The sequence below is a fragment of the Thermobia domestica genome, chromosome 4 (assembly GCF_964235325.1).
Source record: "Thermobia domestica chromosome 4, izTheDome1.hap1.1, whole genome shotgun sequence".
NCBI classification, from domain to species: domain Eukaryota; kingdom Metazoa; phylum Arthropoda; class Insecta; order Zygentoma; family Lepismatidae; genus Thermobia; species Thermobia domestica.
Genome location: NC_137457.1, coordinates 106,106,391 through 106,129,247, shown reverse-complemented (window position 1 = coordinate 106,129,247; position 22,857 = coordinate 106,106,391).

Sequence of the window (22,857 nt, the reverse complement as noted above, 5' to 3'; positions counted from 1 at the left end):
TTATTATTAATAATAATAATAATAATAATAATAATAATAATAATAATAATAACCTATGTTCTAAATTTGAAAGTAACTCCGTTTGTGCCTTATAATCTCTAGAATCACCCGACCGATGTCGATCAAATTTTAACGTAGATGAGGTTCGGTCCTGATATTGTATTTATCTATTTACTTTGATGATATAACTTAAGATTAATGAGATGAAAGACTTAAAAATAATAAACAAAACTTGATAACTCGTGAACCAAATGATCAATCTCGATCAAAGTTTTAACATAGATGACGTTCGGTCCTGAGATGATTTTTAACATTTCTCTTTCACGGAAGAGCTTGCAGAGAGGAATGGAAGAGGAACATAGATAAAAATAATTGAAACTTTATGACTCTTGAACGACCAAACAATTATCGATCAAATTTTCAACTTTGATTAAGTTCGCACCCGAGATGTTTTCTGTCATATCATTTTGACGGTGTTAGTTAAGAGAGGGGGAGGGGAACGACATATAAGAAAGAACGAAAAATGACCGGCATTAGTGGCGAATCTATAATTGTTTGATTCGCTGGGATTAACAGTGACACATCCGATGCTGTTCACATTCAAATTCAGCCCCGCAACTTTGGGGAGGGGAGACATAAAAATAATCGGAATCACCTATATCAGTATCGAATTCATAGTTTTCCGGCTCGGTGAGACACTGCAGACGCTTTGCCCCCTAACATAGGGTTGGGAGGAGATATATAAAACTAATCGAAAATGATCGATATCAAGGAGTGCTTTAGTAATACTAAAAATGAACAGAGTAACGGAACATATTACTATTTTTTCCTCAATTTAACCCAAAGGGGCGGGTATTAATAATAATAATAATAATAATAATAATAATAATAATAATAATAATAATAATAATAATAATAATAATAATAATAATAATAATAATGACCATACTGATAATAATAGTTATAATTGAGAGCTATATTGTGAATTTCAAGATTTATTTTTATTATTATTATTATTTGAGTACTTATTAACTTGCATAGCGAAATTACTGCAAAATATGATTTCTTTCAGTAAATCAGTGCACTAATTTCTCTCTACGAAGTCAAATAAGTGAATGCACTTTGGCTTGTTACAAAGACCAGAGCTAAAGTAAGTAATATTTGGGTTGTAAATTCAGGTAGCATGGTAGTGTAGGGGTAACGTAATGGGCTTATGAATAATAGAGATATCTAACATAGGTTCAATACTGTTCACGCTACAGTTTATTTTTTTACAAAGTGATTGTGAAGAATCGACTAATCAAGCTGGAAAAGCAATACGTAAAAATGTGGAAGCAAACACTTATATCATGATAGAGACGATTTAAGATTGTTGGTTGAAAAAGGGCAATGGAATTACAAGGGTATTTCCAAACACATCATTGATATGCAGTATACGCTTTTCGTGGTATCGTTATCACAAAGAAACACTATACTATTAGTTATATAACGTTTGGATCGATAGTGTAGTGGTAACGTCCTAGACTTCCAAATAGAAAATTGAATGTTGGTTTGATTTCCCATCAGATAGTATTCTTTTTTCTCATAAAATAATGGGTGCAATTAAACATTCATCTTCTGATGGAGAAGTTACGGGGCATCACTGGCGATATATCAAGTAAACAGTGCGTATGTTCTAAACTATACACTGCAGTGATAAGTATGTTTCTTATTTATATTTGTTACACCTCTCTCTCTCTCTCTCTCTATCTCTCCCTCTCTCTCTCTTTCGTTCTTTCTTTCTTGATGTTTCTCTATCCTGTCTTTACAGTTTTCACTTCTACCTCCCTCTCTCTCACACACACATACACGTACATCATGTTCTGAAGTTAGAGCGGAGAAAGAACCCGATATACCCGGTCTGGAGAATTTAATTAACTGGAAACTTCGACGTCGTCTTTTTCGTGATCTGGGTTAACATCTCTAGTCCTGGTCGTCTCTGACAGAAACATCTTTTAAACGCAAGAAAATAAGTAAAATATATTCTTTATCATCTGGGTTACCGAGTCTCAGTAGAATTCCCGGGTGATTATGGTTTTGAATCCTTGCCCCAAGGGTGGATTATAACCTAACAAACATCATCCGACTGACATTGTAATCCGTTTGAGCTTTAGCGTTTTCATTCTATCTGTGCAAATTACGTTACATCCGCACGAGATGAAATCAATGCTGGATGTTCGGAACAGATACATCTTGGGAAAAGATTAGAAAATGGTAACCTTTTTGGTTGTTTGAAAACAAAATTTTTATTATGCAATTCCACACAAAATTTGTTTCCATCCTACAATTCAATTGTCTTATTCACATTAAAATTTGAAAGATGCTTCATCTATGAGAAACATAAACTTTTCATTTCAAACATTTGTAACTTTTCGTTACCATACAGTTTGGACTTTTAATATATGGTATTTCGGATATAAATTTAGCAGCAAAATAGCACTCCTTCAATTTTCCCTTTCTTTCTTTGTTTTTCTTTACGTTTCCTTTTTTCTAGTTTTTTTCTGTTCAGTTTGCATTAGTAGTCTGAAATGGAGGATACGGCCAACGATGTCTACTGGTTTTAGTAGAATGCATTTTGGATCATACTTCCAATAAACACTACCGAATTTGCAATGGAACCATGCGGAACCAGAGCAAGTGAGTTAAAATTTTGACATTATCCTAGATGTGTCTCGGAGATCTACAGTTCTACTTGAAATTGAGTACGCTCTTCTTTATAAAAGTGACATAATGAATGCTTAAATCATCCTCTATATATTTGAATAGTTCTGAAAAATATAAAAACAAAAGTTATTTCTATATTACTGTCGGATTTCTCTGAACGGAACTTTATACTGTTGGGGTCTTTTCTTACTACGTTTCAATGCCACATTTGTATCTTTTCTCCCTTTTTCCTCTCTTCATCTCTCCTCTTCTCTCTCTCTCTCTCTCTCTGCCTCATTTTGGAATCTATGTGTAATTTGGTTTCAATTTTTCATTGTGTGTATTTCAGTTTCTCCTTAAATCAACTTATGAATCTTGTTTCGTTTCGAATTTGTTTATTTCGTTTTATCGAAACTAAAACATGTCTAGTTTGAAAATAGAATGGCGCTCATGATTTTACCTAATTTTAGTATGGGAGAGAAGAAAAGAATAAACTGAGGGGGTGTGTTTACCTGACACGATTATGGGATAAGAAGGTGTATATAAAGCGGTCAAACTGCACGGCGTTATCTGTCACAATTTTTTGATGCGGAGTGTACAAGTCAACAAATACTGTGCGGTTTGTTTCAGAAACTATTATTGGGAAATGACGACGCGTTGAAAACATTTCGGAAGACGTTATTTATATTGCCACAATTAGAGAGATTGTATAGTCTATATTTTCAGTCGATGCATTAGAAATGCTTATGACCGTTTAATTTTATATTCTTTTCAGAGATAGCCTGCACCAGTAAGTATGGAATGTGGTTTTATAGCCAATCTTTATGTAAGTAATGTTTGAGTTTTAAAAACATGAGGTTCAATAATGATGTATGTAATTAACAGTAAGTAATAACAACATTGAAATTATGTATTTAGTTTACTCTCTTCAGTTGTGGTTTATATATATATATATATATATATATATATATATATATGTGTGTGTGTGTGTGTGTGTGTGTGTGTGTGTGTGCGTGTATTTATACATATATTCGTGTTGGCAAGAGCAAAAATACGACGCAGTGACTAGTAGTAAATTTGAAGAAACTAAATAAGTTCCGTGTTCTCTTTTTTTAATTAAGGTTTCACTCCATAGGTATCCTCAAGTGTAGGAACTAACAAGACAGATAACTTACTTCTTGATTTTGACGAAGTTTCACTTAGTCGATGAACTGATAAATAGTTATGTATCTTTAAGTGATGATTTTTGAAACATATATTATCTTTTTATAAACGTGTAATTTCGAATTGTTTGAAGATTTCAAGAAGAGAAATAATTACTCAACCATTTATTTTGAATATCGTTTTTGAATAATAACATTTTAAACAAAATACTTAAGCATGGAGAAATGTTCACCAATTGCTAAAGTTGTTACAATATAAATTACATTGAGTTCATACTTCTGAACGCTGAGAAATGAAACTTCAATCCGTAGAGTAGAACGAGTATGGATTTAGACGCACTTAAATAAGAGTTAGACGCACTTATTACCTATAATGTTTTACCTACCATGATTTGTGGCATCTAATTATTACAAAAAAATTGCTTCAACAACCTTATTTTTATTTCTAAATATTTCTGTAAGGCAAAAGGGAATGTTTCAATCGAAATATGTAGAAAAACTTACTTAAGTGTTTTTGAACATAATAAAAAATAGTGCTATTACTGACCGAATATTTAGTATAGGTAAAAAAGTTTAAAAAGGCAATTGATAGAACAAAATATGGTAGGCTAAAATCTTACAATATATAGCGAATTTTCAACTAAAATTATTTACCTTTATACTAAATTATATCGATTACTGATGCGTAAAAACGTTGAAATTTTGTACTGTTCACACATCCAATGGTGGGCATTTTTAACAGTACTATGCTGTTATTATAATTATTTATAATACTTAATTCATCATAAAACATTTTTGATATCGATCACTGATAATGTTTTTGTAGGAGCAAATAAAAGAAATACTTTAAATAATAAGAATATAGATCATAATAATAATAATAACAAGACAAGTGAAAAATACGTTTTGTAAACAATATACTATATAATGTTCATTATATTTAACAAGAAAAAATATGGTAAATAAACCTAAGAAACAACTTTTAATTTTAATTTTTAGATATATTTTTTTCTTAGAAAGAATTATTCTAAGTATGTACACTATAACTTGAATTATAATTTAATATAGTTTACACGTTTCTGTAAAAATAAATTGTAACATCACTGTTAGAGAAACTGAAAATTATATAATTCAACATACGGAGTTAGCCGTTTGGATACTCGTAATTATTCATGTATGTGGTGGTTTAATGCCCACATATTGCAGTAGACGTTTCCGAATTAAAATAATAGCTGCAGGTAATAGAACATAAAACTGTAATTCGTTAGCTGCTTCCTCGTCTATGTATCGATTACTAAATAAGAGCTTATAGAAATTCTAACGTCGGGTGCATCATATATAAAAATGCATCAATTTGCATTTCTGATATTCTATATAATTTAGAAATAATAATAATAATAATAATAATAATAATAATAATAATAATCTTTATTTTAGTGCCTCGAATAGATTGTTGGCAAAAATACAGCACGTGGTATCACTATACTACAAAATGGAATAATAATACAGCACTAATGACAATAATAGCAGTAGTAATAAAGAAGGAAACAGTAAAATGATGAGCACTAATATAAAAAAATGTCCATAAAAGTCAGTTAAGCAGAAATAATAATAATAATTATTATTATTATTATTGTTATTTTTATTAGATACCTTTTTGTTCTCTCAAAAATCCAGCATGGTGCTACTTTATTTTTCCATGAATAAGAAGGATTGCAGGCTCATTTTGTTATGCGTCACACTCATTCTGCGAGGCTGTTCTTGAAGGGAACTTCCAAACGGGAACGGCCGTGTCATGGAGATGCTAATGCTGCATATCTATTTAGTCAATGTCGAATACAAAGACAGTATATCGTTTAGGAATGCAAGAACTGGAATGCTAGTGAAATGATTGGGAGAAGAAATGACTGAATCCAAATATAGTTTTTAAAAATATGACTTTAAAGAAACTAAAGGAACAAGTGTTTCATACGTTTATAGTGAGAAGATATTAATATAAAAGAAACTTTGACATTGAGTGGATTTACAGTTATTCTTTCTGTGTATGCATAAATTGAGTAAACGCCGCAATCACTAGAGTTGGTAGTACTACCATAAATAAATTATGTATTGTTTTTGCCTGAAGATTCTTTCGAATGACGAATAACTTTTCACTCTTGTGAGAGGATATTTCCCGGATGTTGATTTCAGGGTCTGTCTTATGTGGTGCGTGGCCCGATTGCGAATATTTTGAATGACCTAGGTTTACAACTAACTTTCACCAAGGCTCGTAGATCCAATGTAGGTATATTTATCACTCTTCCTGCAGGTCTACTCTAGTGGAGAGCGCGTGCGTCTTTGGTGTACGTAGTCTCGAGTCCGATTCTTGGCATGAGAACACACAAAATTTAATTTCATAATCACTTTCTTTTATTAATCATCCATCTCTTAAGAACAAATTCTGGTATGCGCTTAAATAGTGCGTGGAAGTTAATAGACTATGCATTTATAAGGCACATTTCAATATAAAATTAATATGTAAATCTACAACTAGTAATGTTAGTATATCATATTCTTACACATAGACTGAATACAATTTGTTTTAGTGACTCCGATCGAAATTTTGAAAAGTTGTTACAATGAAATCAAAAATAGTATGTTTCACTCTCCACATTACCAAACATTACCAAACACTGAGAGACCCAGGGCACCACGAAAGTTGAAAAGTTCTTAAAAGAAACCCTAAAATTCCGTTTTATTTCTCCCATTGCATAACATTTCGGGAGGAGGACCCGCGAACTCACTGAAAATATAATCCTGGATACGCCACGTTGCATATAATAAATATTGTAAATATCTACAATACTATACAATTTCATACTAATCTAGAAAATACAACGGCTCTAGGTTAAAACCCCCACACTCAAGAAATGTCAAAACGTCCACACGATCGGTCATAACCCCCACACAAATGGACAAATCTCCCAAACGCACGAACGGTCAAAGCCCCCACAGCCAAAACCCCCACACTCAAGAAATGTCAAAACGCCCACACAAATGGACAAAACTCCCACACATAGCAACGGTCACAATCTCCACATAAATGGGCAAAACCCCCACACAAATGGACAAAACCCCCACACAATCGGACAAATCCCCCACACTCTGAAAATACCGTGATTGCACGTCTTTGTTGCGGCTCTTTACGACGCCCATTTTAGTGTTTCTGTCATTACAAAACAGTGCAAGAAGAATAGTTGCAACATCGGTTTAAGTGGAATAAAAAATGTTATTAAAAATTTGTGTGGAGGTTTTGTCCATTTATGTGGGGATTGTGACCGTTGCTATGTGTGGTTGTTTTTTCCATTTGTGTGGGAGTAATGACCGTTTAAGGTTATGACCGATTACCAGTGTGGTGGTTTTGGCTGTGGGGGTTATGACCGTTCGTGTATTTGGGAGATTTGTCCATTTGTGTGGCGGTTATGACCGATCGTGTGGGCGTTTTGATATTTCTTGAGCGTGGAGGTTTTGGCTGTGGGGGTTATGACCGTTCGTGTGTTTGGGAGATTTATCCATTTGTGTTGGGGTTATGACCGTTTGTGTGGGCGTCTTGACATTTCTTGAGTTTGGGTGTTTTGTCTGTGGGGGTTTTGACCGGTTCCCAATACAACAGTGTATCAGTAAGTCAATCTATCACGTTTTGACAAGTATTTCGAAGAATTACCGAAATTTTCCATATTTTGCAAAATATATGGACTGTAACCTCACCCCCTAGCTTCTTAGTCAATTTTGCCTTACTCTAATTGACTTTCGAAGATTGTTTTAAAATCTACAGTTATATTAATGGGTCCTAATTGTACTGTGTGTTAATATGACTGAACAAAACAACATGTGTATAGTTTGTTATCAAAAGTCGCCAGTTCATATGAAGAGGATTACTTGAAAATAAATGAGCGAACGAGAAATGAATACGTCTACATTGATCCAATGATTTACTATTATCTTTTCCCTGTTGTTTTATTGACATTTCCTACTGCTTCTTATGCTTTTCATTCAAAAAGCAGTTACTTACAAATATATTTCAGATGCATTGTTTATATATTGATCACTAACACTTACCTCAATTATGTTTCAATGATATGATAATCGTAAATAATAATCAACTGTGTTCACAACTTGAAAACGCTCACGAGTCAGACCATTTATTCAGTGAAATGAACAAACGTAAATTTGTCGACACAAAGGGTACACTTCAGTCTTCTCCCTAGCATAGGTTACACTACCGCCATCTTTTAATTATTTTGCTGGTTAGTAAGGTTAGAGTAGAACCAGAAATGAAGTGCGAAGTCTATTGTACCTTAATTGAAAACTGTTGTTAACATAAGTATTTGCAGCCACCGTTTAAATTTATTTATATAAGTGTTTTTACATGTACAAGGTGATTAAAATTAAGGTGCCGCTATACAGGTCTAGTGCGGACTGTTGTCAACGTATTGCATTGCCGTTTACTAAATCTGCTAATGAGACCATGCGGAAACGAGTTACTGGAAATATATTGGTTTCACTATCGGCCACCAAGGAAATATACAGTGCTCTACAATCCATAACGCACGTGAATTCACACTTGATACATACGGTCCCGTTGTGAACAGAACGGCTATTGATAAGAGAAACGTTAACTGTGTAATAGCGCAGCGTTTAGACAATATTGGCCCCTGAAAGGAATGAGAAGACTGCTATCAAGAAGTAACATGAAGAAGATGGTACTGGAATTTGAAACAAATGAATAGTTCAGGTTGGCTCCAGGAAGAGAAGACAACTCATACCAACTTAGGTTGTTGATGAAGTTGCTGTGGCTGTTATGGATCTCTTAACACATTATCCATATTCCGCTACCAGTCCTTGTGAAGTTTCACGGGAATTGACCATTCTATTGTCAACAGTGAGGAAAGTTCTTAGGGCTACCTTACACTGGTATTCTTATAGTATTCACACAGTACAGTATCTTAAATCACCACATCCGCCGCAACGCTTTGAGCTTGTCCTTTGGCTTTTTGCATGAATGTAAGTGGATGTCATGTTTCCGTCCGGTATCCTGTGGACTTATGAGGCGCATATTACTCTACAAGCGGCAGTAAACTCACAAAACTGTCGGGTATGGGGCTCAGGTAGTCCCTATGTTGTTATACTCTGCATACGTGATTGTGTGGTGTGGATCCAAAGGAACGTTCATTATTGTCCTGATTTTCTTTGAGAAAATGATACTACAAGGAATTGCTATCTGTACCATGAAATCAGCACGTTAAAGGGAGCTTTTTGTACAACATGTGATATCTGCGTTACAGGCACGAAACTATTTGGAAATGACTATTTGCATGCAAGATGGGGCAAAACTGCACATTGGTCGCCACGTGAAAGATCTGCTTTGTTAAACCTTCACTGCTGACGACATGGTCTTCAGAGGTTTCCCAGACTCGTGGCTAGCAAGATCTCTTAATCTGCACGTAAATCTGTGTGACCTCTAGCTGTGGGATATCTGAAAATTCGAGTCCACCAGGGAAATATCAATTTCTTGGTAGATCTCAAATTCACCATAAGGAGACATGTCGCATCAATTTCGCCGGAATAGTGCACGCCATTTTGCGGATGCAGAATTGTCCTATATGTATCTGGTGGCATATGGAGCATGTTACGTAAAGTAGTCACTTTAACCGCAAAAGTCAATAAAGATATTCCCATTACAACAATTTGTTCTTATTAAATGGAAACAAAGTTTCACCTTTTACTCCCCTCACATTGTTTCTAAGTCTATTCCTTTTCTACCATTTACCCCTCATGTTGTTCACGTTATATTTATTTTATATGTTTGATCTCTTTTGGATTGATAATCGTCTTTGAATACATTCAGCGCAATTTTCAAGTGTGCATTACCTTAGAGTGGCATATTTTTCTCTAGAGGTGGAGAGTGGAACTTATATCTTTTCCAGTGTAACTCGTTCCCGCATGGTCTCATTAGCTTATTTGCTAAATTCCAATGTAATACGTTGATTACAATCCGCACTGTAGCATCATGAATAGCAGCACTTTAATTGTAACCGCGCTGTAATTTCAGTAATTAACTTTGTAACACTGATACCACATATACCACATATCCACAAATTTCAACTTTCAAAACTGTGAAGATACAAAATTATCGTATCCTTACTAATTAAAACTGAAAACGAAAATGCAGTCAGGTTTTTTGTATGACCCTCATATTTTATGTTATGGTAACGATGACTAACTGCTGAGGGGAGTATATGTAATTTGATATATCAAATGGAAAGTATTTATATAATTAATTCTAATTTTTAATGAAAGAAATACATATACGTGATACTAAACATTGCAAACACATCATTTACAAATTTATATCTATACCGTTACTACGTATTCCTATACAATGCGCACTGCGAAAAGCCCACAAATTTCGCATATGTGTTCAGAATCTGAATAGAAAAAACAATCTGCAACTTTGATTAAAAAATGCTTAACTATAGACATGGAGATAATAAAAGGGATAAGAGGAATGACTGATTCCAGTAATTACTTCTAACTTAACATTTTTCTTATACTGAGATCCTCAACACATTGGGAAATTTATCAGTTTATCCCGGGAACACCCTGCATGTTTATTTATAAGCTGGTTAAGAAAACTTATTAACGGCAAATATACTTTCGAAACATTTTCCCGTTTCTATGTTGTTGAGTCCTCTTTCAAGAGGAATTAATAGTAATCTCTCATCATCAACAAGTCTCATTTTCTATTTGCAAAATGTGGTAGAAACGCTCACCCCATTCATTGCTTAAAGCAGCTAGCTACTTTCTCAGGGAAATTACTGAATTGGAAATACAGCCAGTGAAAGTACAAGAAATACTATGATGAAGTCTATGTTTCTGTAAATGTATATTGGTAACGTAAGACATAACGAAATGCTCATTGTTTTGAATTTGTCTCTTAAGAGCTGCATTTAAGAAAAACAATTCAAGTAAGGAAAACCCAATATACGCTAGTGAGAACACCGTAGGTTGTTACTTAGCAAAGGTATAATCAGCTTGAAATCTTGGTCGACCACACACAAAAAGAAATGGTAATGAGACAATCGCAATCCTTAAAGAATTGATTTAATTTGGATAATATATTTCCCATTGGATTATTCGAGTTAGAACAAACCATCATAAGCAGCCACCTATTCAGAACGCACTAGTAAAATTCGGTTTTCCTGACTTGATAAGAAAAAAGCACATTCACGGGATTTTTGGCAGTAGAGGGCAAAGTTTTTCCTCTGGTTTTATATTATTAATATAACTATAATAGGAGAAAGGTTATAGAGATAGGGACAGAAGCGTAAAGACATACTGTTTTTTGCTCCCCAAAAGAAGTGTCTTTTATCGGGATAAACGCGCGCGACAATGTTCGTTTTTACCCAATCGGACGCTGGAAATGCAGTGGTGGTGTATCCATAGTGGAATAGTGGTACCCCTACCCAAAGGTGAGTTGTCGCAACTTTTAAACTATTGAAGATAGAGACTTGGTGACAGCGGTAAAAGAATCACAAGGACATGTTGATTAAGGTATGCGAATTTCATTTAATTCCGTCAAAAAACGAGAATGCTAGAACATTTTTTAATTTAATGTCATTTTTAAATGAACTACACTTTAGTTTAGCAATAGCCATCTTGGTGAAAATTTATTGAGTCTTTTAAACGATTACCAGGAAACAATAGTGTATAGCCACGAACAATAGAAAGTGGAGGTTGGATATACAAGAAATGATAGTTTTTTCCAGTAGCAGAATAGCTTCACTTTATGTCTGATAGGTGGACAACCAACATGACAGCAAACATGACATATCCGAAAACATGACATGCCAGGATATTCCTCCACTTGGAGGAAAAAGTATTTTATCTGAGAGCGTAACTTAGAGACACAACCACGAGATAAATCTGTAGAAATTCCATTCACGTTAAGTTCAAAGAGATAGGAAATAATGCAAAGGAAACGAAAAGAATAATACGCATCATGGAGAGACCGAAAAAGTATGAAAAGCTAAACAAAATGATGAAAGAAGGAAAGGGGGAAAGGAAAGAGCAAAATGCATAAGAAGAAATTAAATTTTAATGCTTAAGGATAAACAGTATTCGTTTTTACCTCTGATTCTTTATAGTCTTGGTTTTTTCTCCCCTCATGGGATAAGTCTCTTTCACTATCAAAAGCGAACATCGTTTAAAGTGTTTAATTCCTTGAAAAATGTATATCAGTCTAGGCTGAGACTCGAACACAGAATCCTTAGAACGGTTGTTAGACACTGTACCCACTTATCGACACAGGTTCTATCAACTGCGTTTATAAGTCAGCATTTACGTTTTGATTTTTTTACGGCCTTTAACCATCAATGGCAAAAGCCCAATGTTTTGTTTAAAATAATTTGTTCTATAGATTAAACTAAAAAAATAAATTAATTGGTTATGAATTAATCTCTTGCGTGCACCAACACACACAAACCAAAACACAGAAACACACATACATCGTATATATTATCGGATCGATTAAAAATTAAATGAGTTATTTCGTAAATTTACGGAACAGGTCTTGAAGGAGGTCGTCTCTATAGTAATGGCATCTTGTAGCGTTGTTACGCAAGACACGCAATATAAATAAAGCTTCAAAACCAGTAGTTACTAGTTCTGCCGTGTGTAAGTCGGTAAGAAGTCTGCTTCTTGAGTAGAGCAACGGAGGTCCAAATCTCGGGTTGTTCACTTTGATTTTTCTTTCTCTCAAAATACATTTCTCTATGTTAGTATTTGTAACTAATAATTGGTTTATTGCATTTTAAAGATTAACTTAAACTAGTGGAGATTAAGTAAAGTCAGGAAAGTTAAGATAATTACATGACAGCTTTATACGTGTGGGCAGTAAAGAGATGGAGGGAGTCAGTGGGTCAATTTGGTCAAGATTTGTAAGTGGATCGTGGGTCAATCTGATGTAACTCACTTCGTCACACAACCCACCGTGACCCATTCTGACCCAACAATCCATTCTAACCCACGCTGACCCACTGATCACTCTGACTCACTAACCCATTCTCCTCAGTGTACTGTAGACAACTTCTTCTGTGCACTGATGAATTTGTCCATGTTTTACTTTCAAAGAATATCTTTTTTTTTCACTTGTTTCCATTGAAGAAAGAACTTCAGACAATTCACCATATTTGCAAATAGGATAATTGTAATAATAGCAATATGACTTATTGACTTTTCAGATGCATCCTGTGAGATTTTAGAGGAGCTAAGTACAGGAAAAAATTGTCAATCACCTATAATGTATGAATCATTCCATAAAAAATTGAATATAACTGTGTGTGTGCGATCATCATGATCAAAATGCAAACACAAATGAAATGATAATTGGCTTATACATAGTTAGTCCCTAATCTCAATATCATTTTTTAAAACTCTCTTTTATTTGGGGGATATTTTCTATATATAGGGGTGATTTCTAAACATAATCGAAAACAATCGATATTAGTTCAGTAATTAAATGGAAATCAATTATTGACAAAACAAAAACTGCTGTGTAACGCATTTTACATCTACTTCTTCTTATTATAATAATTTCTGAAACTTGTGTTTATATATAGAGTGTTTACAGCATGAGGGTATCACGTCAGTAGATATAGATACATCAGTACACAAACCTTGAATTTGCTTTGTGTACTTTTCTGATATTTTAGCAGTTCTTAATACACGGGCGTTTGACAGTTTGAAAAACGGGTACTCCCATTTTATGGGCATAGTAATGACACAGAAGAAATACGATAATGTACGCACCTGCGGCCGCAGGTTGTATAAGAAAAACAGAACATGACACATAATAAATGTTTTCCGGTGAGAGAAATGATAATTGGACAAGCAGAATACAGAAAGACCTTCCGGAAATAAAATATGCAGATCACACACGTAGAACAATCCAATATAAAGGTAGAACAATCTAATATCATTAATACAGGCGTAGCGTTGGTCAATCTTTGACTCCATTTACGGCGCTCAAAAAACGTGACCGACTACCAAAACGACGTTCGCGGGGACAGCGATTCTTTCTCAACCGCTGCTCGTAGCGCACTGGGCCAAGTTCCGCTTGAAAGAGGAAGGTCCAGCGCACATTTTCCCCTACCCATCACATTTTTCGAACACCAGGGAGCCGCGCAGCGGGAGAAGTTCCGGTACTTTTCAATCACACTCTGTATGCATCACATGTAACGCGACAGCTGATGTTGAAGAATATTCTGGAATTTTGATCGTTGGAATGGGATATCACGTGATGGATGAAACATATTAAATAACCAGTGTTTTTTTTTAGTGAAAAGGAGTTATATATTGGTTTTAAAGCATGGATTTACCGAAACCTTTGAATTTTAGTACAAGAGGTGAAAGTGATTTCGCAGAATCGTCATGTTTGGCGGGATCGTCATCTTTGCGAGGTTTTATCTCAACCGCTGGTGATCCCGCACTTTGCGCCATTGGAAACAGAAGTTACTCCGTCTAAAGTTGATGTATTACCGGAAACAGAATTTTCATCCCAACCGGTGGTGAGTACTTCCGGCACTGGAAACAGAAGTTACCCCGGCCAACTTGGATGTATTGACGTCTTTATTGGGGACATCCAAACCGGTTGTGAGCCCGCAACCCAAGCCACTGGAAACATAAATTTTCCCATTTCTTGATGTTGAAAACGGAATAGAAGAATATCCCCCTACACCTTCACCAACAGTGAGTAATTCCCCGGTGGAGAATTGGGAGTTGGAAGAATTTTTAAAATTACCATGTGAGTGTACTGTGGAACGTACATCATTGGATTGTATAAAAGACTTTATAATATACTGGAAACCAGACGATATATGTATTTGTTTTGCTTGCGGGTTCGGAGACGGCAGACAATGGACACATGATTGTTTGGTGTTGGATACGAAAACTCTTGAAAGGAAACTATAGATGCCGTAACAAAAGTTGAGGTTCGTGAAGAATTATTATCAATTTACAGAAAAAATCATGGACAGCCTTTTGCGATGATATGGAATGTCATTGAACGTTTCCGAGATCTTGTATGGAACTTTGAATATAGACCCACTCTATTGAAAATTTTACTAGAAAAAGATTATGGGAAATACGTGGACATATGGTAAATTGTGTATTGTTTTCATTTTTTAATTGTTTGATTTCCTTTTATTATTATTTTTAGTAATCATGTCTTGTGATAGTGAGAATTGTGGACAAAACATTAGTGAAAGTTTGTGTTAGAAACTATAACTGTATACTTACGCTCAAATGGAATAAGTGGTATGCAGCATAATCCTGGAACTTTTCTTCAAAAGCACTTATTGAATGATAAGACTTCAGTAAAACTCTTTAAAATCTTTCATGAACGGCATCTTGAAATTTCAATCAACAACTTTATGTTAAAAACTGGTGAATGTTTAAAAAATACTGAATTTATTGGACAACTTTTTCCAGTTGTCAAGGAACGTTCGTGTGAAATTTCAGTTTGCCATAAAATGTACATTGTAGACTTACAGGGATTTAAGATTTCCCCGAATGAATTTTTGATACGTGGATTTTGTCTTACTGCATGTGATGATACATTAATTTTCCATTGTTTAGTAAAATTACCATGTGAACTTAACGATTTACCAATAGGTTGCCAAAAACAAATCGATAAGCTTACAAACCACTTGCATGGCTTGTCATGGACTAGTAAGACTCGCTATCTCGTATCACATATTCGGAATATTATGTATGATTTTTGTGTATCAGATGCAACCATCCTTTGTAAAAGTGGGGAAAAATCCCTTTGAGTAAAGAAAATCTTTGCGTTAGTAAACGTTGTGGATTTGGAAAGAAAAGGTTGTCCACCATTAGCAGAACTACAAGGTATCGTTTGTAATGAAATTTGTTCATTTCATAAGCAAGTAGAATCAAAATCGTCATTTGCATATCGAAATGCACAACAATTGAATTATTGTTGGAAAAATAAGAGATCCACAATCCTTACTGAGGGCATGGCAAGTTTAATGTTTTCATTGTAATCTTAAAATTATCGTAAGAAAGAAATATTTTGTGGAGAAATAAAAATATAAAAGCTTAAAAATTCTTTTTTTGTTATTTATTTCTAAAAATCTACAAACATCTACTTTTTCTTTTTCATTGTGTTTTCTACATGTGTTTGGCAAGCTTATTATTATCTTTTTAATTTTTTATGATTAAAGATTTGTCAAATGAAACACCACGTGTCATATAATACAGAAAATTTAATACAAAATATCCACACATGATAAAATGGTTATCTTGAACTTGTACAGTATTTAGAAAATAGAGTTTAAAATTCCTTTGTAGGAACTGCTGAATTACTTTAGGCACACCCTGTGCCAGAGAATCAAAATAGTACCCATGTTTATTGTTACTGATATAGATCGCTACCCAATGGCTACCAGGTAAATCAGACTTCTCCAAATTAATAATCAGCCCTACAGGGTGTTGAACAAGTATAGGTAAGCGATCAATGGTATAAATTCCAGTCACATTTGCATCACTAATACAGTCCTTTAGTAACACTTGTAATAATTGATCACTATACATGTTTATTATTCTATTTCATACTTACTTTCCTCATCTTGTTTTATTTTTGATGGAACCTAAGTTGCACTATTTGGATTTACTTATAGAACATAACCATTGACTTTCAAGTATTCGGCATACAATAAAGCTTCACGCACACAACACTTAAATTGTCCAAATCTATGTTTTAAATAAGCACAACACTAAACATGGAATCCCAAGGAAGACTCTTTTAGGCACTGTAAATCTTCTAAATTCACAACAGTCCGTTCCAATAGTTGCTGGAGATAGTCCTGACCTGTCTTACCATAAGTATACAAGGTACAGGTATTAGCACAATATTGTTTCAATATAGTAGGTAACAATGAGTAATCTACATCGCCATTGTACCAGTCAATACCATAATCATGTTGTAGTAGATGTTTATTCAAAAGTATGAGCGACACACATAATTCATGTAATTGATATGATGGTTTAAAAATCCAGCTTTGTATAAAGGGTATATCAAGATTTACCATTGCAAGTGCCTTAATAATAATATGATCATCATTATCGTTGAACGCGGAGAAGTGAACAATAACCTCATGGCACCCAGATGACGAAATTTTACTTTGTATGATCAGTATATACGTTCCTGTCTTTATCGATTTGAATGAGAGAGTCAAATTGAGCGTACACAATGCATGTAATGGAATTTTGTAGAGGTTGAGAAAGTGATAATTTTAAATTGACGGCAATCACGTATAACATCCCACGTAGAATCATCTAATGTTCCTGTTGGAGATAGAATGAACGGGTACAAAGTGTATCCATGCCGAAATTCTTCACTGGAAATTGTATGTGAACGACCTTGATAATATATACCGGTACCGGAAAACAGCGTGGAATATGTTTGAACATTTAATCCATTTGCTAAGTTAGGAGTGAGGGGTGCCGGTGGAAATGATTTTGAACCAACTTGTAACTGCGGCTTGTTCACGTTAAAATGTTGAAATTCAAAAGCCTTTACATGTGGTTGACCATTAAACGCAGCATTTGATACAAAACCAATAACAATACCTTTTGGTACTTTACCCAAAAATAAATTATCGAGATTATATGAACTTACTTCTGCTGGAATTTTTATAGGTACGAGTTTGAACACGAGTAAGAGGTATGCTGGCCGGGATGTGTTCCATGTCAGCATTGATTTACATAGCTAAGTGAGCAGCAATATCTAGACGCCGCACGTGAAGTGTTACGTCTTCAAGTTTGACTCTATATGCTGTATTTTCAGCAGACATTAAACAAAACGTATCTTTTGTACGATGTAATTTTACACGTAAGCTCACTTTATTAGGAAGCATACATTCCACACCGGCAATATCAGCATGGATACGGCGATACATATCGAATGATGCACTATTTCTAATATACTGGGCACGATTTGTAAATCCAGTATTTGCATTACCTAATACATTAAATTGGTTTGCAGTATCTTTATGTCATAATCCCCCAGTTAAAAGGGTTCGAGCGGCATCACTACCATAATTTAATAATGTTTCGATATGATCACGGTACGGATATGAACCAGATGATGAACTAATTAATTTATCGTTTAATAAAACATCAACTTGACTAAATAACGAATGAAGAAAGTTATTTACAGGTGCAACAATATCCGCCTCAACTAAATTTTTATTATCGTTTTTTTGTAATTTTACATTTTACATAGAGATACAAGAATGCAATGTGAATAAAATCACCAGTTTCAGCAGGTACAACAAATTCAATTGGTCCTTCTGACGATAATGTAGAAACCAGAAGATATTCAACATTGGAAGATGACTCAATAGCGGAATAGTAAACAAATCAAGTTCACTTGTACAACATTCAGGACTACTTCCACTGAGTAAAGCCATGATATATCACTGGAATATTTTCGAGTACGTTTTGCCGGAGGACCGAATTGTACAATAGCAGGAGCCTTACGTTTTCGTGGACGTCTCTTACCACTACCGGTTAACAACTGACTAAGTTTATTTGCAGCTTTAGTTCTTAATGTTTCTCCAGCTTCTTCTACGCGAGCGCGAACGGATTCTTTAAATGGAAGGTCTTCTAGTACATCACCTGCAACTTGTATTTCCGTTTGTAACGCTTGCCGGCCTACAGCTTTGGCACCTTGCTTTAATAAAGGCAATGCAAAACGAAATAAACCTTTAAAGAAACTACCAACCCCGTGACCCCGTTGATAAACTGGACCTGAAAAGAAGGGAAGGCCACGTCACCACTGATAATACGTATGTTGGTTTTTCATTTTCCGGGAGAACGTTTAAAATGAAGTGTCACTCTCAATGTCCCGAAACGAAATGGTAAATTGCGTTCTGCGTGGTCCTTTAGTAGTATTTCAACACTGTTAAAGCAAAATTTAGAAAGTGGTATATAGTGAATATCTTGATATCGTAACGTTTGAATTTTTCCAGAAGTCATATTGCCAACAGTTGCAATACGTAGTAAGGGAGCTTGCGTATCTCCCACCAATTGATATTCAATAAGTTCAGTATACACAAAAATTTGAAAAGGATATCCAATATCTAAGTATGGTTGCTTAAATCCCTATTTTTGAATAACGAGATAATTTTTTTCATGAAAATCTAGTTGTATAGCCAAAGTAGGTGAAAGTGTTATAAATTCAACGTTTGGTTCAGAAGTAAGACGAATAATATTGGAAGCGTTAAATCGTATAAATTCTGAAACTTCATTTAATTCTTTCAGTATGTGTTCAATGTTTGCATAATATCGAGGAGTAATTTTACTTTTCATAATTTCATGACCTTCTAATTTGTACCAAAAGATATTTTAATCTCGGTGACATTATGACTCGTTAAAGAATATGTATTGCACATAATCCGACACACCAATCCCTTTCTGTTAAACGTACAGTATTTTTCAAATTATTAATGAAATGGGTTGGACTATTTTTAGGATAAACGTCTCTATTTGCATTTAAAACCAGTGTAATGTAGAAGCGGTCTTCTATGCTTTCAGAAATCATTTTCGTTTAAATTGAAGTGTCAATTTCGAAGTTCCAAAACGAAATGGTAAGCTTATCCCGTGTTCATGCTTTAAGTTTACTTCTATCGTATCAAAATGTAACTTTTCAACTTTCACGTGCTGTGGGTTATGAAATAAAATATTTTTGATTCGCCCATACCGCTCGTAAAATATACTAATTTTACGAAGTAAAGGTCCAATTTCTTCTTGTTGTTTTACAATATCCACACATACGTTAACTTCTGTTGGAATATTATAATCAAGGTTAGAGGGATATTTTCCCTGAGGGGCCAGAAATTGTTCCCTATGTTGATCTTTTATATACACCACTGAATTATAAAAATTTGAATTTTCATTCATAAAACCGACTATATGTTGTAAACCTTTTGTTATGTTTAGAATACACCGATCACGTGACCGGAAGGAATGTTGAATATACACTTGATTCTTAAAATAATTATATTTTATTATACGTACTTCCTCGGGAATTAGATATAAGATGGCTTTATTGGATGTATAATATCCCTCCGTTATTTTTAACAGTATATTGAATATATTCACCATCAATAAATGTATCGATTGTAATTTGTTCACCCGGACCAACATTATAAAACCTCCACGGTATATTAATTTGTGTTAAGCCCACAACTCACTCTCCGTTCGTTAAATCTATGGACCTTGCAAGTTTTACTCGAAATGAGGATGTTGTATTAACAAAAATGTACTACTTGCATTGAAGGGCAACGTCACGTAAAATCCGTGTTTCAATGACGAATTCATTATGCAGACTGAATACTAGATACTCGAATCCACGAATTCATACTTTCTGGGTAGCATAACCATTTCACGAAAACCTACCCCTTCTTACGTTGAAGAACTTTTTCAATTAAATAGGTTTTGTTTGAGTTTAGGAATATTTTTTGTAATTCTTCAGCATAAAATATTTCCTTAATTTCACCACCATTCCAGTTTTTTAAATTATAAGTTATAAGATTTGATTTTATACACTTATCAACGAGAAATATTTCTCGAGACCAATTTGGCAAATAACCCTTTTCAGGTTTATGTTAACACTTAGTAATGCGAACATAATGTCCTGCTTAAAATTTACAGGTTTATTTCTTCTTATTTACAGCCTTTCCGTACAGCGTATTCCACACTCGATTGATATTTGAATCATTTACTTCTGCGGGTGCCATTTTAATAGTTCAATGATAACTATGATTATAATTGTTTAGTATTTGATCCAACACATGAATGTACCGATACGTATTTTCTGCAGTAAAATAACGATATATTTTGCTTTTAATGGTACGAATTACACTTTCTATTAACGCACATTTCATTTCCGAATGTACACTATAATGATTAATCCCTTTAAACACTCTCTTTACATGGCGACTATAAAATTCTGACAATAAATCAGTTTGAACGTGAACCAATATTGGCACTTGGTTTGAAATTGAAGTTATTGCACTAGCCATTTCAGGCCTTTTCGTTTCACAGGAATGCAATACAAGTACCGCGAAAAAATGTCAATTGCACATAAAATATAGCAATATCCGTCATTATAGTTTGCAATATTTTGCACGTCGGCCAAATCGCATTGTATGTTCCATTTGGATCACTAACATAATATTGTTTCCGTGGTAATGTTTTTCGTATTGGAGCGTGCATTGTATATGCATCTTGTGATGCTAACCATTTTTTAATTTTCTCTCGGGGTAATTTTGTTTAGGTTCTAAGGTACTAACACTGGATAAAGATGCAGGATCTGAATACTTGTAATAGATTTTTGATAATTTTGTAATTTCTTATTTACATTTTATATTATTTCCAATACCGAAATACGTTAGCTGCAATTGGGGAGGTACTGCAATTGGGGAGAAGAATGCCGTTTTCGAATTTTACTGCCAGTCACTTTCGGGGTTGCAAAAGCAGGTGTAGGCGGTCCTGGTGTACGTAAACTAATAAATTCCCGAGGAACATTAATATCATCCAATAACGTTTTAAATGACTGTAATCCTACTGGCTGTGTTGAATATTTCCGTGTACGAACGACATCATTTACTAAATCGATAATATAGGAACAGGGAATTATATTTACATCGATAACCACTGTACCTGTTTGATCCCACGAGATTTTCTGTGAATTAATGAGTTGTTTTGGTACTGATTGTAATATATCGGGTACAAGAGTTAAAATACCACTATCTGTACGACTACTTGCATTTTCTGCGTCAACAATGGGTAAGGCAATATGATTGTCCAGTGTGGGACACTATTTATAATGTAGATACTGATGTAATACTTGCCGATACAATTTCCACTTTTGTTCTCAATTCAAATCTGTACGTTGTAAAATTTCGCTCATATATTTATTAGTCTTGATTGATGTGCTTCATGCGTCTTTAAATTAGATTGTTTTCTATGAAGTGCACTTTCTGGAACCAATAGCATTTTACGTAATTCCGACATGTTATCTTCCAAAAATTGTTGAGGCTAAAGCACCAATGAGTGGTCCGAGAATTAATGGAAGTAATGCACGAAATTCCTGTAGTAATAATTTCTTTTTCTTTGAGAAGAGAAAGTTTTGAGGAGAGAACACGTAAGATCTTCTTATGTCTACGGAGCCTTTGCTTCTGAATTAATGATATGGGGATATTTCCTTTTATAGTATTTTTTGCTACTTGAGATATGGTACGAATCAAATCACCCGGTGCGTTTTGAAGAATAACTTTCCGATCGGATGGTTTGCATTTCGCAAGGGTGCAGAGCATATTATAATGATGTTTTACCTTCAACATCGTGATGCCAACTAAACATAAAACGATGTGGCCGCGTTTTTAACACTACTGTACACATGCACTATTTCTCAGGGAAATATATTTGTTCTCAGTTGTAGGGCATCATGTGTTTGTTGTGTAAGATCAAACACTTAATACGTGTGTGGCTTTTGAGTAATTTCCTCAAAGACATTCACGAGTTGTTTGCTTTAACGAGGCATAATTTGTATTCATAATATTCAATTTGTAACTTATCACGTGGATTCTCAAATACCACTATATTACCAGATTTAAACTAATACCTCGAGCATGCTGGTTTCTTGGAAATAAATTTTGACAATAAATATTACGGTTAATTTCTCGTGGTGAGCGTGCTTGGTAAATAACTTGGCCACATCGTCATTTGTTTCAAACATTAAATCATCTAATATGAGTAATGAATTTTCACTTATATTAAAAGTATTTATATCGGGGATTCCTTCCAAAAACGTATTTTTGCATCAACGTCCAAGTTTGGTATAACTACGCCATAACACCACACAATTTCTTTAAAGGAAGCATTA